The sequence below is a fragment of the Ischnura elegans genome, chromosome 7, assembly GCF_921293095.1.
Source record: "Ischnura elegans chromosome 7, ioIscEleg1.1, whole genome shotgun sequence".
NCBI classification, from domain to species: Eukaryota; Metazoa; Arthropoda; class Insecta; order Odonata; family Coenagrionidae; genus Ischnura; species Ischnura elegans.
The window spans coordinates 89,048,009-89,062,197 of NC_060252.1; positions in this window are offsets into that span (position 1 = coordinate 89,048,009).

Here is a 14,189-nt window from a genome sequence, read left to right on the forward strand (position 1 = left end):
ATAATCGGAAATTATACACATGATGACGTGATGTATCACATTCATTATTTTTCAAAGCTTTACCGTGCAATTACGAACATTATATTTGATAACTTCAGGCTTGACTCTGTGAAACCTTTCCATATTGGAAATAAAGTAATAAAACTTTGTAAGGTTCACTATTATATTAATATGGGCACGACACGGGTTTCGTAACGTAGTTGCAACTCCAGGCTGACCTTACATACATCTTATATTTATACATACATATTAAATACGACAGTGAGGACATAGAAACATACTTCGGTGTAACCCCAAGTGTTATGCACTTGTTGTTGAAATAATTTTTAAGGATGCAATGCGAAGTTTGATAAAAATTTTAAATACAATTTAGCCTGCTCTGCCGTATTGGATTCCAAAATATAACTGGTAACTTCAGGCTTGACTTTGTGAACCTCTCCATATTGGAAATAAAGGAATAAAACTTTGTAAGGTTCACTATGATATTAATATGGGCACGACCCGGGTTTCGTAACGTAGTTACATCTTCAGGTGACTGATCTTGCATGCATCTTATATTTATACATAAGTCTGGGGTTACACCTAAGTATGTTTCCTTATTGTCCTTACTGTCGTATTCAATATGTATGCATAAATATAAGATGCATGTAAGATCAGTCACCTGAAGATGTAAATACGCTACGAAACAAAGGTCGTCCTCATATTAATATAATAGTGAACCTGACAAAGTTTTATTCCTTTATTTCGAACATTATATTGCATAATGCTGGAAAAAAGTGAATTGAATTGCACTCATCTACATCTACATAATACCCCGCAAGCCGCCTAAAAGGCGTGTGGCAGGGGGTGTTAGGACACCAGCCGTCTACGCATAAAAAATTAAGTGCTCTCCGAAGTTGGGACTAGCATTTATTAAAGTCCTTTATTGTTCTGGGGAAAAAACGAATTCACATATCTATCCGTTCGGCAAAACATCTCTCTTAATCTATCGCTTCTATCGGACCTAGAAATATAGTGTGGCTCTAATATTATGTTCTCCGTGTCGCTCTTGAAGATATCCATTCTCAATTGTTCAAGCAATCTAAGCCTAGCACGCAGCCTCCGAGTCTCCAGCGGCTCCCAGCCTAATTCGCTTAACATCTGCGTAACGCAGTCTGTACGCCCGTAGCAGTTTTTGGCGAAACGCGCAGCCTTCCTTTGTATTTTATTCAGTTCGCGGATTAAGTCTTTCTGCACCGGATCCCACACGCTCGCTGCATATTCAAGGTGCGGACGGACGAGTGCGAAATAGCACCTTTCTTTCACTTTCTCATCCGAAAATCATCCCACAATACGCTTGACCAATCCTAATTTCTTCAGGGCCATGTTATAGATATTCCTTATGTGTGTTCCCCACGAGAGGTTCGAGGTCATCGTAAATCCCAGGTACTTAACTTCGTCTGTTTTCACTTTATGTTACCGCGCTCGTCACCGCGCCGCGGACATTTTTGAAAACAGATTAAAAGTTCTACTAAAGTGGCTACAGAAATCGCCCATCCATGGGATGGAATTGGGCCTCCTCTATGCAGTCCCCTTGGGTCAGAGGGCGAAATGCATTTTTGCCTTCGGCTCGGAGTCAGCCTGGCTGCGAGATCAGTCCCGCCGGTGAAGTTAGTGAGGGAACGTGGTATTGCTGTGGTCTAAAACCTGAATATCTTTCCAGTCGTCAGTCGGATCTAATGTGTAAAAATTGCTCTGTGAAAAAAAAAACAGCCGTCGCCCATCGGGAGAGTTGAGCCATTCTTTGCGCCCGCCTCTGCAGTGTGCTCGGCCAAGGTCAAGGTGAGTAGACTTGGCATTGTAAGCCGCTCTGGTGAGCAAATTTATTTTTATTGAATGGGCAGTGCATAAATCACACGTATTACTGTACTCGATGAGGAACATGCATGAAATTTGTTTAGCATGCTACTAAGTTTCATGGAATTGGAAATGTTTTCACAAGTCCAAATATATAAGCCAAAAACTCTGCAATTACTCCAAAAACATCACTTAATGCCAACAAAAAATTCGGGAATATCGCTTGAAGTCTCGCATTGCATTGAGCATATGAATTATTTGTGTATCGTAGATCACAAGAATCCTTCCTTGAAGCCAAATTATGTCTGATAGTTAATGCAATCACCTTATTATTTTCATATGTTTTTCCAAATTTCCTCAAATAATCCCCTTTCTTTATTTCAAAAACGCCTTATCAACCCAACATATTCATTATATGCAATCTGACGATAAAACAGCAGTTATTTTCGCAAATTTTGAGTTTGAACCCCTAAATTGACCATTTTTCTGTACACTTCTTCTGTCTGCCATCAGTGGATACCGTGTAGTGAAGTCACGCGCGGGCGCTCCGATGACGTCTTGTTTTCAATCGATGAAGAGTTATTTTTACAGACACATATATCAGTTCAAAAACATTATTTATCCGCGAAAATTTCGTCTAATACGTTTGTGATACGATTCTTACTATAGTACTCTGAAAAATTGTGCATTTTCCCCAGTTCACTCACCTGCGGACTTTTCTGATCACTCCGAGAGTTTTTACTACTTTTACCTGCCGCATGTTGGTTAGCGATCGTTTTATCGGTGAAATCTAACCTACTAAAATTGAATCCAAGGAATTCTGAGGAATTCTTGGAATCCAGGTTTTCTGACTTTTGCAAGGCTTAGAGTAATGGTGCCATTGATGACTTTGATGCCATGATGTTCAAAATACTTATTACCATTGTTTTTAGGTCCCCAAAAAGTAAGAGGCATCGAGGCAGTTGGCAACAATTTAATAGATAGAAAATTGAAGAAGTAGCGTTTGACAATATTTTCAATGGTTTCGAGCAATATTAGAGGAGTTAGATTATATGACTTTTGGTCGTATCTTGTCTCGTTCACCCCAGAAATTTGTGTGAATGAGTCTGTCAGTCAGCGGTCGGGTGTGAGTTTTATTGTATTTGTATTATGAATTCAACGCAGTAGGCCTCAAGATGTCTAGTCACCAGTGATGGGGAAATCATTGACAAAATGCAATTAGGCTAAATTCGATTCGATTACACTGACAAATTTGCACTCAATTAAAATGAGAAATTACTATTTGAAAAGTTATTAGTAGGATCACAATTACGATTGAAATTACTTGTAATTTTTCTCCTATGGCTATGGCTAAATCTGGAGGGCTTTTTCTTAAATGTGTGCTCTCATCTATTAAAGCCTCTCATCATAATAGAACCACATAATGTAAAGTCCAGAATAAATGTAAATATCTACATCCATAGGATGTAGATACTACGCAAGCCTCCACCAGGGTGTGTGGTACGAGGTGATTCCACACCAAGCATGCAGCACTCACGCAAACATTAGAAACGCGCTTGCATGCTAGAACAGGCCAAGCACACAGGACAACGACTTACGGACAAACCAGTAAATAGGAGAGTGCTAAAGAAAGTAAAAAAAATGCTAAAATGCAAATAAAACTAGAGGTTAGAAATATAAAAACGATTCGTTACCGTAATAAGTGATTAATGAATTATAACATGCCATTGCATCGTCCGGGAAAAGTCGAATTCAACTAATGGATAACAAAAAAATAAGGGTCAACAAATTTTCAGAACGGTTGGTTCCGACTTTTTTCTGAACATGAAGGAGCTTCCATTAGCACTGTATAGAACTCAGGCAGTCTAATTTCTTTCAAGGTGAACGTAATTCTTTTTTGTTTCTCAGCACCAAAAATTTCTCTTACAACATTAAGGCTGGAGTCCTAACACCCACCGTCTCACTCCTATTGAGACACCTTTTGCGTGGTATGTAGATGTCGTTGAATAAGCCATCGGGATGAAACACTGCTTGAGTAATGTGCCGGCTCAGAATTTTAAGTTCCTAGGTGTGAAACCTGACTGTAGTGGAACTTGATTGAAGCGGAAAACTGTCTTATCCGGAAAATATTGTTGGTCCTGGCGGTCGCAATAGGGTTGTGGGTGCATTGATGCCCTCTGTTAAACATAAATCGTCAAACGCGGAAACGTAATCGATTTCCGGGCACGTGTACCTTGGTGAAGCGGAATTTCAAAAAATAATTCCTTGGGCACTTTTTACCATAAGGAAATAAAAGCCTAAAATGAGCCTCCCTTAAAAACAATCCTTAAAACGAAACCACCCATAGGTGTCGTTCGTTCAAAAGTTTAACCACAACATTAAAGCTTTTCTTTTATTATTTCATAATAATTTCTTCAGCAGTTAGAATTTGAGTCGAACCAAACTTTTAGGCGACGCACGTCGGCGTAGGCGATACACGTGATATAACTTTCACGGTCTCTTTTGAATTGTCTTGCTTGGAGTTAAGCGGAATACTGCCTTGCCCTGAAAAAATGATGGATCCGAGAGATCCCACTAAATAGATGTTTCACTGTAATAGTTAACCGTAGAGTTTTAGATTTTCCCGGCGAATAGTTTGAAGGTATAATTTTTGGGTTTCCCACCGGGTAAGTTATTGGGGTATTGGTCCAAATGCTTCGGCGGGTGTGTCCCCAATCATCTACAGGTGGGAAACCCGAGAATTATTCATTTATAACTAACTGTGTTTGTTAGTTCAAAGGATGTTTGCTTCTAATTATATTATAGTACTTAATGAATTTTTTAATATTTTAAGCAAGAGTGGAAATATCTTGTAAGATATATGGCAATATGGGGAGGAAGATATTATTATCAGTTAAATAAGTCATTTCAATATTTTTCACTGAATTTATTTTATCAAGATGCGTTTGGTTGTCATAACAGATTTCTTAAACGCATCATGTGCAGACAAAAATGCTGATATGGTATGCCAACATTATGAATTGTGTGACACATAGCACGATGTGATGGAAGTTATTACTATGAGTTAAGAAATACCAAACCAACCAAAAAAACCTAAGAAGTCCAACACACAAAAATGTCTGCACGTAATGCACTTGATAATGTTGATGTTACAACGGATCGTGATTTCCTAAAATAAGTAAATAAATTCAGGTGAAATATTGCTATTTTCTTTTTACCAACAGGAGTGGGAACCTTTAGACTTAATTTGCAAGCTAGAAACCACTGTCAAAACACAAACAAAACCAACCAATTCGAATAAGATACCACCAGCTGAAGTAATTATCCCCACTGTTTGTGTGAAAAATAACTACAGCTGTTTGTTTCTTACGACATTGAATTTTCTACAAAGTGAGCTCTTCAACAATTACTGCGATACCTCCACTGCATAAATGCTCAACAATCGCCCACTGAATCAAATCCGCTCATCTACTACTACAAGGGCTATCCAGATGAGCGGATTTGATTTGGTGGGTGATTGTTGAGCGTTTATGCAGTGGAGGTATCAAACGATCAACCGCTTCGATTTGACCTCTGATGTCATTGAGGCATTCCTCAAATAGCACAAAATATCTACTAGACTTCAACGGTATGTCTTCAATCTCTTGGATATTTTAAATACCTATTAGATATTTACGGTATATCTTTGATGTCTTGGATATTTTATATATCTAACAGATGTCTATAATGTATTTTTTGAACGACGACTCTTACTGTATATGTCTTGTGCAATTAGCCAAAAAAACACCCGAATCTAGAAAAAGAGTTATTGCAATGCTTATTGGTGAATGGATGCATGAAGTCATTGTACTCACATACACTAAAAAGTAAAGGTAACTCTTCCGGCAAATGTTTATGAAAGCGATTTAAATTTACAAGAACTCGTTTTTTAAATATCTATTAGATGTCTAGAATATGTCTATTCCATGAAAGTCTGGCTAATGCTTAGCCTTCGAAAATACCGGAATTTTAGATGCTGAATAGCAAAAAATTTAGCAAAAATATTATTTAAATAAATGGTACATATTTCAAAAAGCATAAATATGATGAAGATGGAAAATCGAAAATTAAATCAAAATTTATTATTATTTAACTAAACAAAATTGATAGGTAACAATGAACGGTATCAGCCTAGTTACCATTAATAAACAAATCCAATCAATTGCAAAAAAGGATTCAAAATTCTAGTCTCTTCTTACTAAGTTACGTACAAATAAATAATTTTATTAAATTTATGATTGTAAAAAGCATTGTCATATCCATTTATGCCTTTTATGCATCAAAATTATGCACTCATATTCATCCATAATCCTGATGAAGGTATATAAATATGTTGGCAAAATTTGGCATTTTAAATTCTTCAGGACCTATACATACAGCAAACACTGAATCAACATGCATTGATGATGTCGTAGACTCCTTTGAGAAAGCTAAAAGGGAACTGTGTGCTGCTTTGGAAAATTCAAATCTGGAATCTGAGGAGGAAGCCCCTTTTAGAAAGCAGCGAAAGACAGTCAAGTTGCAATATTCGGAATCCCCAGAAGACACCCCTGCAGGATATACCCTCACCTCCTGCTCCACAGGCAGGCATTCGGTTGAAAAATAAACTCTTGTTATACCGAAACGTATTACAATCGAGTAATATATCCTGAATTTTCTCTGTGGGTCCAATTTCAACACTTATATGTAGAAAATATCTGCTCAAGATATCTTGTAGATATAGGAAAAGCGGACATTCAAATGTATACGGCATGTCAAGAATATGTCTACAAGTTACTACAAGATATTTTTTTGATATTGGAAAAAGACATATTAGATATTTTATTCACGTTTTGTAGATATTTCGTTCTAAGTGTGTAAAGCACCCGGTAACCCTAAGATATGTAAATCCCTCTTCCAACTTGCCTGCGTGGCGCAGTATTTACGCCAGCACCAACTTGCACTCTCCTGCAACTAGGTGATGTCCCTCTGGGCACAGCTGTCCTTCCATGGGAATGTACTCGTGAGACTGAACCTCCTCCTCCTCGTACTGCCCGAACCTACCCGAGGTCCATGGTGATCCGGGGAACACGATGGTGTCTGGACTTGACCTAGGCAATTCAACCCCAGATTCCTGGACCAAATAATGCGACGACATCTGAGTCCCCATTTTTTCTTGCCCACGACCTTGACCAATTAGGAGGAAACAGGCCAGCAGCGCCAGATTCAAAGCGGCAGTTCTGAATACGAGCTTCTTCATCGTATCAGAATAGCTGAATCAAACGATCTGAAGGATATGGAACAGAATCCGTCCAGTTTGGCCGCTCGGCCTTTGTGTCACTGAGCATTTCATCTGGAAGACCAGAGTCGCTCGAGACGGCAAAACATCGTACGAGCGTTATCCGCACATGTTCGTTCGTCACCGTTCCCTTGCACAAATAGCCTCTCGTTGCAACACGGTCAATGCGTCACGTGATCACGATTCCTCCTTCGCTATCCCCTCCCATTTCCATGCTGAAGTTCAAAAAATCGACCGCATCGAATCAACCGCGCTTCTATAGCAGCATTTACTGCGAATGATGCTGTGAAATCTTTCTTTGTGGCCATGGATAAGCGTCACTAGCGCGTAGTGGCATTAAATTATAACCTCTTATGTTGATATCGCAAAATACGAAGTCACCTTTGGTGATTCTCGTTATTTTATAATTGCACAACTCCTCATGACATGCAAATGTCATGCGCTAGCGGTCATAACGACTGTATCCTGTCATTGGAGCCCCATCATGTTTTTCGGATTGGGTTCAGTCCATTCGGCTTTATATTGACTAAAATGGCTCGGCCTATTTATGATGATTTAGACTGAGTAACTTCCAGGGTCCTTAACCGCGTTTTGAGCTGTTACCACTGTAGTATGACTCTGTGGAATATTTTACGGTAAACAGATAAAAACTGTGAATGGAAGTGTTCTGAGGGATTCTATGACTTCTCAGGAATAATGGGTGGAACGCTTGAAGAACTGAATTGGGAAATGAATGGTTGCAGTTGCCGGGTTTTCCTTAAGCAATATCTCATTTTTGCTCGTGTTCCTGAAAAGATACTCGGGTACTCACACGATTATATGAGCACCCTTTGAACTTGCAAATAGGTTAGTTGCCCTCCAGCTTAGACTACTAACTTATGTATTCCTTGATGAATGTTTCTAAATGTTCTTAGTTTTTCTAACGGCATATTTTTTTATGTTCCAGCTTAATTGGCAGATTGCCTTCATGAATAGTTGGCGAGTTTTGCCTTTGCACGAATTTGCACATGTATTTTGTTGGCATGCGTGACATTTTTATGCCCGTATGGTGTGCATGCGCTCATGCATGCTGCATGCTGGTGATTTATCACCCTCTGCCAAACATCCTTGAGGAGGCTCTCAGGGTATTGTGTAGATGTAGATAAATAACATCCGAATTCATATGAATACGATGAAAACTCACGCAGAAACCGTAACCATGGTTAAAAAATAGTTTCAAGTTTTATCTGTGTCCTAATAACTTTTTATCTGGGAAACACCGGCCGGTTTCATCACTCAGGAATCACTCTCAAAGGAGGTCCAACATGTAACACGGGACGAGTTCGTAAATGTACCTGAGCCAAACGGAGGCGCTAAGCTGGTTTTTATCAAGAACTTTGAAATCCTGCCTAGTGCTAAGACATTTAATAAGGATTTGTTTACTTCCCACTAACCAAACTTGAAATATTTTTTAAATTTCAATCGGGTACTTAAATTTCAAGTATCCTGATACATTAGCACACCTTCAGAGGACACGCGTTGATAAATATGGAATATGTAGCGTATTTATGGTTAAATCTGTGAATAATTTTCTTTGGGCCTTAAATAAGGCATTATTATCGCATGGTTTGTTTTTTTTGCATTTCTACAATACGATTAACTTATTTCATTGCTAATTTATGTCTTTGAATGATGAAAATATTTATCCTTTTGTATTATTGATATATTGTGAAAGGGAGTAGGCCTTATTTTCAGTTGAAGAGAGTAGTCAATCAAGGGAGGGAAGGCTGCAATAATATTTCAAAAATACTCCATGTAAATCTACTTTAATCGGCATAATACTTTAATAATAGTCATTGCAGCAATAATTAAACTCCAGTACTAGAAATTACCATCCATATTCTGTTCTTGGGCAGACATATGATGACAGATAAAACCATATTTTACTATGGATTTGATATTTTATTCATCCACAAATCAGAACAAAAAGCAAATAAAATAACAAAATTCGGCTGGTGAAGTAAAAAACATTTGTAAATTGAAAGAAGTCGGTATTCACCCATTAATAATCTCTTGGGAGGGAATGTTATCAAAAAGGTTCAAAAAAGAAATTGAAAACCAAGGAATTCAAAAACACTTGATTAACCTCGGGCAAAAAGCTGTTATACTAGTCTTATTTATTCAATTATATCTTGATTCTCTTTAAATCATGAGTAGGATAGCTTTGGAGTCTTAATCTATTCCGATTTATTTGCAAACATATAAATGAACTAATGCTCGGCGCTAAATTTCGATGAAACTTAAGTTAAATCCCTCAGTGCTTCCCACGTCCAACACATAGTTGCGCAGCACTCAGTTGACCTTGTATCTGACGATAGCGTTCATTCCAAATGGAGGGACAACGTCTTAGGCACTTTTTAATGGCCAAGATAACGTCTATATAATCTCATGTGACCATGCGGAGGTCATTGGAGGTCATTTCCCACAGAGCGTTGGGCCGTAGGGGTCGTCTGCTATTCATCTGTTATTCATCAGTCTTAAGAATTTACAATATGCTATTAAAATATGGGAGAAGAAAATTCTCTCTCAGATCATATTCAGGCCTCAAGAATAACATTGACCAGTCCTTTTGCCTTCTGTCTGTGTGCTTTCAATGTACCCACTGCGATGAATCGAGATCATTTATTTACACTATTTTTCGTAAAAAATTCAGACTATCTCAGTTTATTTTCCTGCATACTTGTAATTCTAGATGTAATAATGGCGAATGAAAGCTGCTTTTACATTGGAACATACCATTCAGAAATGTGTAAAGACATTGCTTTATAAGAATCAAGTGAAAAGGTTTTTATATTTCATTATTGGTGTTATCTGTTGTCGTCTAACATCATATAACATTATTAAAATATCATTGCCATCCCCTTCCCCTACGAGGGGATTTTCTCCAAAACGTTTGACTAGGCGCTAAGAACCTTCCAAATTTGTATCATTTTCTGTCAATTCAAACTATCTGCTTATCATTTACCATTGGCACTATTTTCTACCTCAAGTTGCTGAACGTTTTTTTCCACCTGTCAAAATCCCAGGAAATTCCAAACGCATGAAAGAGTTGTCGCAGCTAATCAAAATATCTTTGAGAGCAGTTAAATAATTTTTAAACCGGTACTTTAAATCATGTGAGCAATCAATGGTAATTACCGACACGATGGTGAGACGAAAGTGATAATCTTCTGTGTGTTTCTCAGGATAATGATAAAATTCTGACTCATAAGAAATATTTTGGAAATATTTTTCACTCTCATTCATTTCTTTCAAACTCTCCCACATGTTGTGTAATACCAGTTGCTGAGATAAAATTTCGACTTGAGATATTTTATAACTAACCATAAAATAATTCGTTCAATTAAGTGAAAAGTATGCTGCCGTCCTTAACTGAACCAATTTCAGTGGTTTTACCCTGTTATATTTTCACGCTTTACTATGCTATGGTTCTACATGATTTGAGGGCAGCTTTTAGTATTTACATATCGAATTTCAAACTTTTCTGCGATAATTAAGGTATTTACTTTATGTAATAACCAACCAGGGAATGGTCCGACCACGTCCGAATTAAGGAAAGCACCACGTCTCACCACTTTCATGAAACCACACATTTTTTTCCTGTTTCCGTTGTGGCTACTCCTCAGTCTCGCACTCACTTCATATGCCATCCGTGGGTGAATCACAACTTAAACTGAGAATTTATATCAAAGGGTATTTCCCTCCCAAACATTCTAAAATTGTTTAATACCCGGGTTACTTACACAAATTAAACCCCTTCGTGGTCAAACCCCTATAATTATTTCGGTGAAGCACGAGTTGTGTCGGTGGAATTCTTTTAAGCCATAAATCTTCTTTTTACACCAAAACGACGTATAATTTTTTATCAAATAATTTCAATACAATCAGTAATTGACTTTGGTCTAAAAAAAGACTGCCTCAATTTGCCCTTAAGTTTCTTTTTCTTTTCAGCGATTTCATGATCTTAGCCAGCAAATTTTTAATTGCGTGCGTGCGGGTGACTTCGCGCAAGCTTCGTTGATTCGATTGAAGGCGGTTTGTAAGAGAGGGGAGAAGGAATTTGTGTTATAAATAAATAGTATAAAATGTGTTGTGTGTGTTATAATAGAGGCTAAGAACTGCATTAGGTACTACAATCTGATAAATTAGTTCCTCTTTATTCTGGGTAGCAATTTACAAACAACCCCAGGTAGCAGGTTCTCTTAGCTGGGTGTGTGATCTAAGTAGTCACAGAAAAAGGTTACCATGCAAAGCCTGTGTCTCCGTGGTCAAGTCAAGAGATGAATATCCAACGGAGGGCCATATATACCAACAGCGACCATATTGATGAAAGGGCGGCAACAATTCACCCATTATGGCCATTTGCTAAAGCTAATGGAAAACCATTAATTATTCATAAATCGATTTATATTTATGAATATGTGAACTAATTTCTTTTTTTCCTATTCTATAGAAAGATTTACAAAACATTTTCCACATGGTGGCCAAAAAGTACCCCAATTCAGAAAAATTAAGAAAGTTTCTAGTTGTCAGAGCTAAATATTTATTTGAATTCGACAAGTTTTTATGTCGTTTGATAATTATAAGAATTGCGAAAGAATTCAAGATGACACGTTCCCAAAATCACTACCATTTTTAAGCAAATTGCACAACCTCTGATTGCATTCATTCAATATTTTCAGTGTTGCTCTTTCTACGAACAAATCAATGTTTGTGTGTCAAAGGCTGCTTATTTGATGACAGAATTATTATTATTATTATAGTATTCTATCGATTAAGGTAGGTTTCCATGGATTATTCGAGAAGTGATGTGGGAGCCTCCCTTTCCTTCCAGTACTGCCTTCTTTAATTCTCTGTAAGGCCTACTCTCTTTCAATCTATCTAAAAATACTATTCTTTTCCTTCCCCTCCCTCGTTTCCCCAACATTCTACCTTCCCACACCATTTTCAACATCCCTTCACCGCTAAGCACTAACTCCATCCATACCTTCTGTCTCCTGCGTATCTCATCTTAAATCTGCCTCTCCTCGCCAACCATATCCAGCACTTCGTCGTTCCTTTGAGTGACCCGAAATCCACCAAAGTCTAACTGGTAAGTTTCATGTTGACGGTTGAAAAAAATGAATATTTCAAGATATGATGAAGGATTTTTATTTTTTTAAGTAATTCACAACAATAACCATTCAAAAATTTAAGCAATATCATTTGTTCATGTTTACTCGAACTCGACAAGTTTTTTTGCATAGACATTACAAAAAAAGTTAAGATAACACGCTCCGAAAATCACTGCCACCTATTAGGAAGGCACGCAGTAACTCATGACGTGAAACAATTCTCTGCAGCTCTGTCGCATCCGTTTGATATTCGACCAAATATTTAATTCAATTTTTATTGCTAAACCCATCTCACAAAAGTAACCATTACAAAAATTCAGGCAGTTTTAATTCTACACGATTCTTCGAATTTGACGAGTTATTCGGCACATGCAACTTTGTTGAATCTCTTGGATACCCAATGAAATATTTCATTATTTTTTTATTTTTTTAGCCACTTCACAAAAGTGGCTATTCAGAAAAATTTAGGCACTTTCATTTTTTCATATTTATTGGAAGTCGATCAGTTTTTTTTGCATTGAAATATTAAACATCATCACGATGAGACATACTGCCGCCTATTAGGAAAGCACAGAATTACTTAAACGGTGATATCATTGTCTGCAGCACGAATATTACAAAAGAGGATCCTCAAGTCGGCCTCTAAAAGTGTAGTCACCCACCGCGCATTTAAATGAGTCTTCAAAAGTCGACACTCCTGTCGCTGACAGGCATTTTTATCCGAGTTTCGCGGGGAAATAAGGTAAAATTAGGTGTCTTAAACGAAATTTATAAACACGATGGTGTGATGATTCAAATTCATAATTTTTTAATGTTATTCTTTGCAACTACAATCATTATACTGCAAAATATTGATAGTAAAATTGATCGCATTGCACACATCACCGTGCCGCGGACATTTTTGAAAACAGATTTCAATGCGATCGAAGTGGCAACAGAAATCAACCTTCAATCGGATGTAATTGGACCTCCTCTATGCAGTCCCTAGGTCTGTGGTTCTGTTTGTTCCGTTGGATACCGGGCAAAATGTGATGCGATGTGCCAACAACGTCGGTTTAATGGATGGTCGGCCGGCAGCGACCGTAAGCCCACCGATGTCCGATCGGACATTTGGACTTGCTGGGTGCGTCAAACACCGCGACGTCCCTCCGGAACGGCGTCCTCGCGGCAGTCAGGCGGGAGAAGAACAGGTTAGGTCCCCGGTAGGCCTGGCGATAACGCTGCGCGGTCACCACGGTAATGGAAACGAGGAGCATTGCAAGGGCAAGGGCGGCTGTAGTGGTTCGGAAGTCCATCCTGTGTCTAAATGCCGCGACGCTGTGGGATGCTTGCTCGAGTTTCACGGGGTGACTGACTGCTCGCCACATGTCGAACATCCCTTCTCTTCCAACTCACGAAAGCTTCCATTTGGCCAATGGGACTGCAAAGAGGAGGCCCAATGCCATCCCATAAAATGCTTATTGCTGCTTCAGTCGTATGTGGCCTCGGTGGAGGTGGGGTAGAGTCCTCGCCTGACAAACCGAAGGTCGCGGGTTCGAGTCCCGCCTGAGCAAGTGACCCTTATCTAGTGCAAGGGCGTGTGTAAATGTCCTTCATTGTTAATTGTCATTTTCCCATTGTAAAGGCCTTAGATGTGCTGTTTATGGGGTAATGGAAATAAATAATTAAATATTCATGTGTTTTCATGGCGCGGTGATGAGTGCAATGCAATCCACTTTGTTCAAATATTTTGCATTGTAGAGTTTGTAATTGCGAGAAATAGCTAAGAGAAGTTAGGAATTTTATGAATCACATCATCATGTACTTACATAAATCTCGGTTAAAACCACTAATTATAGCTTAATTTCAGTGCAACTATGACCAATTTTCCGTCAGCGACGGCG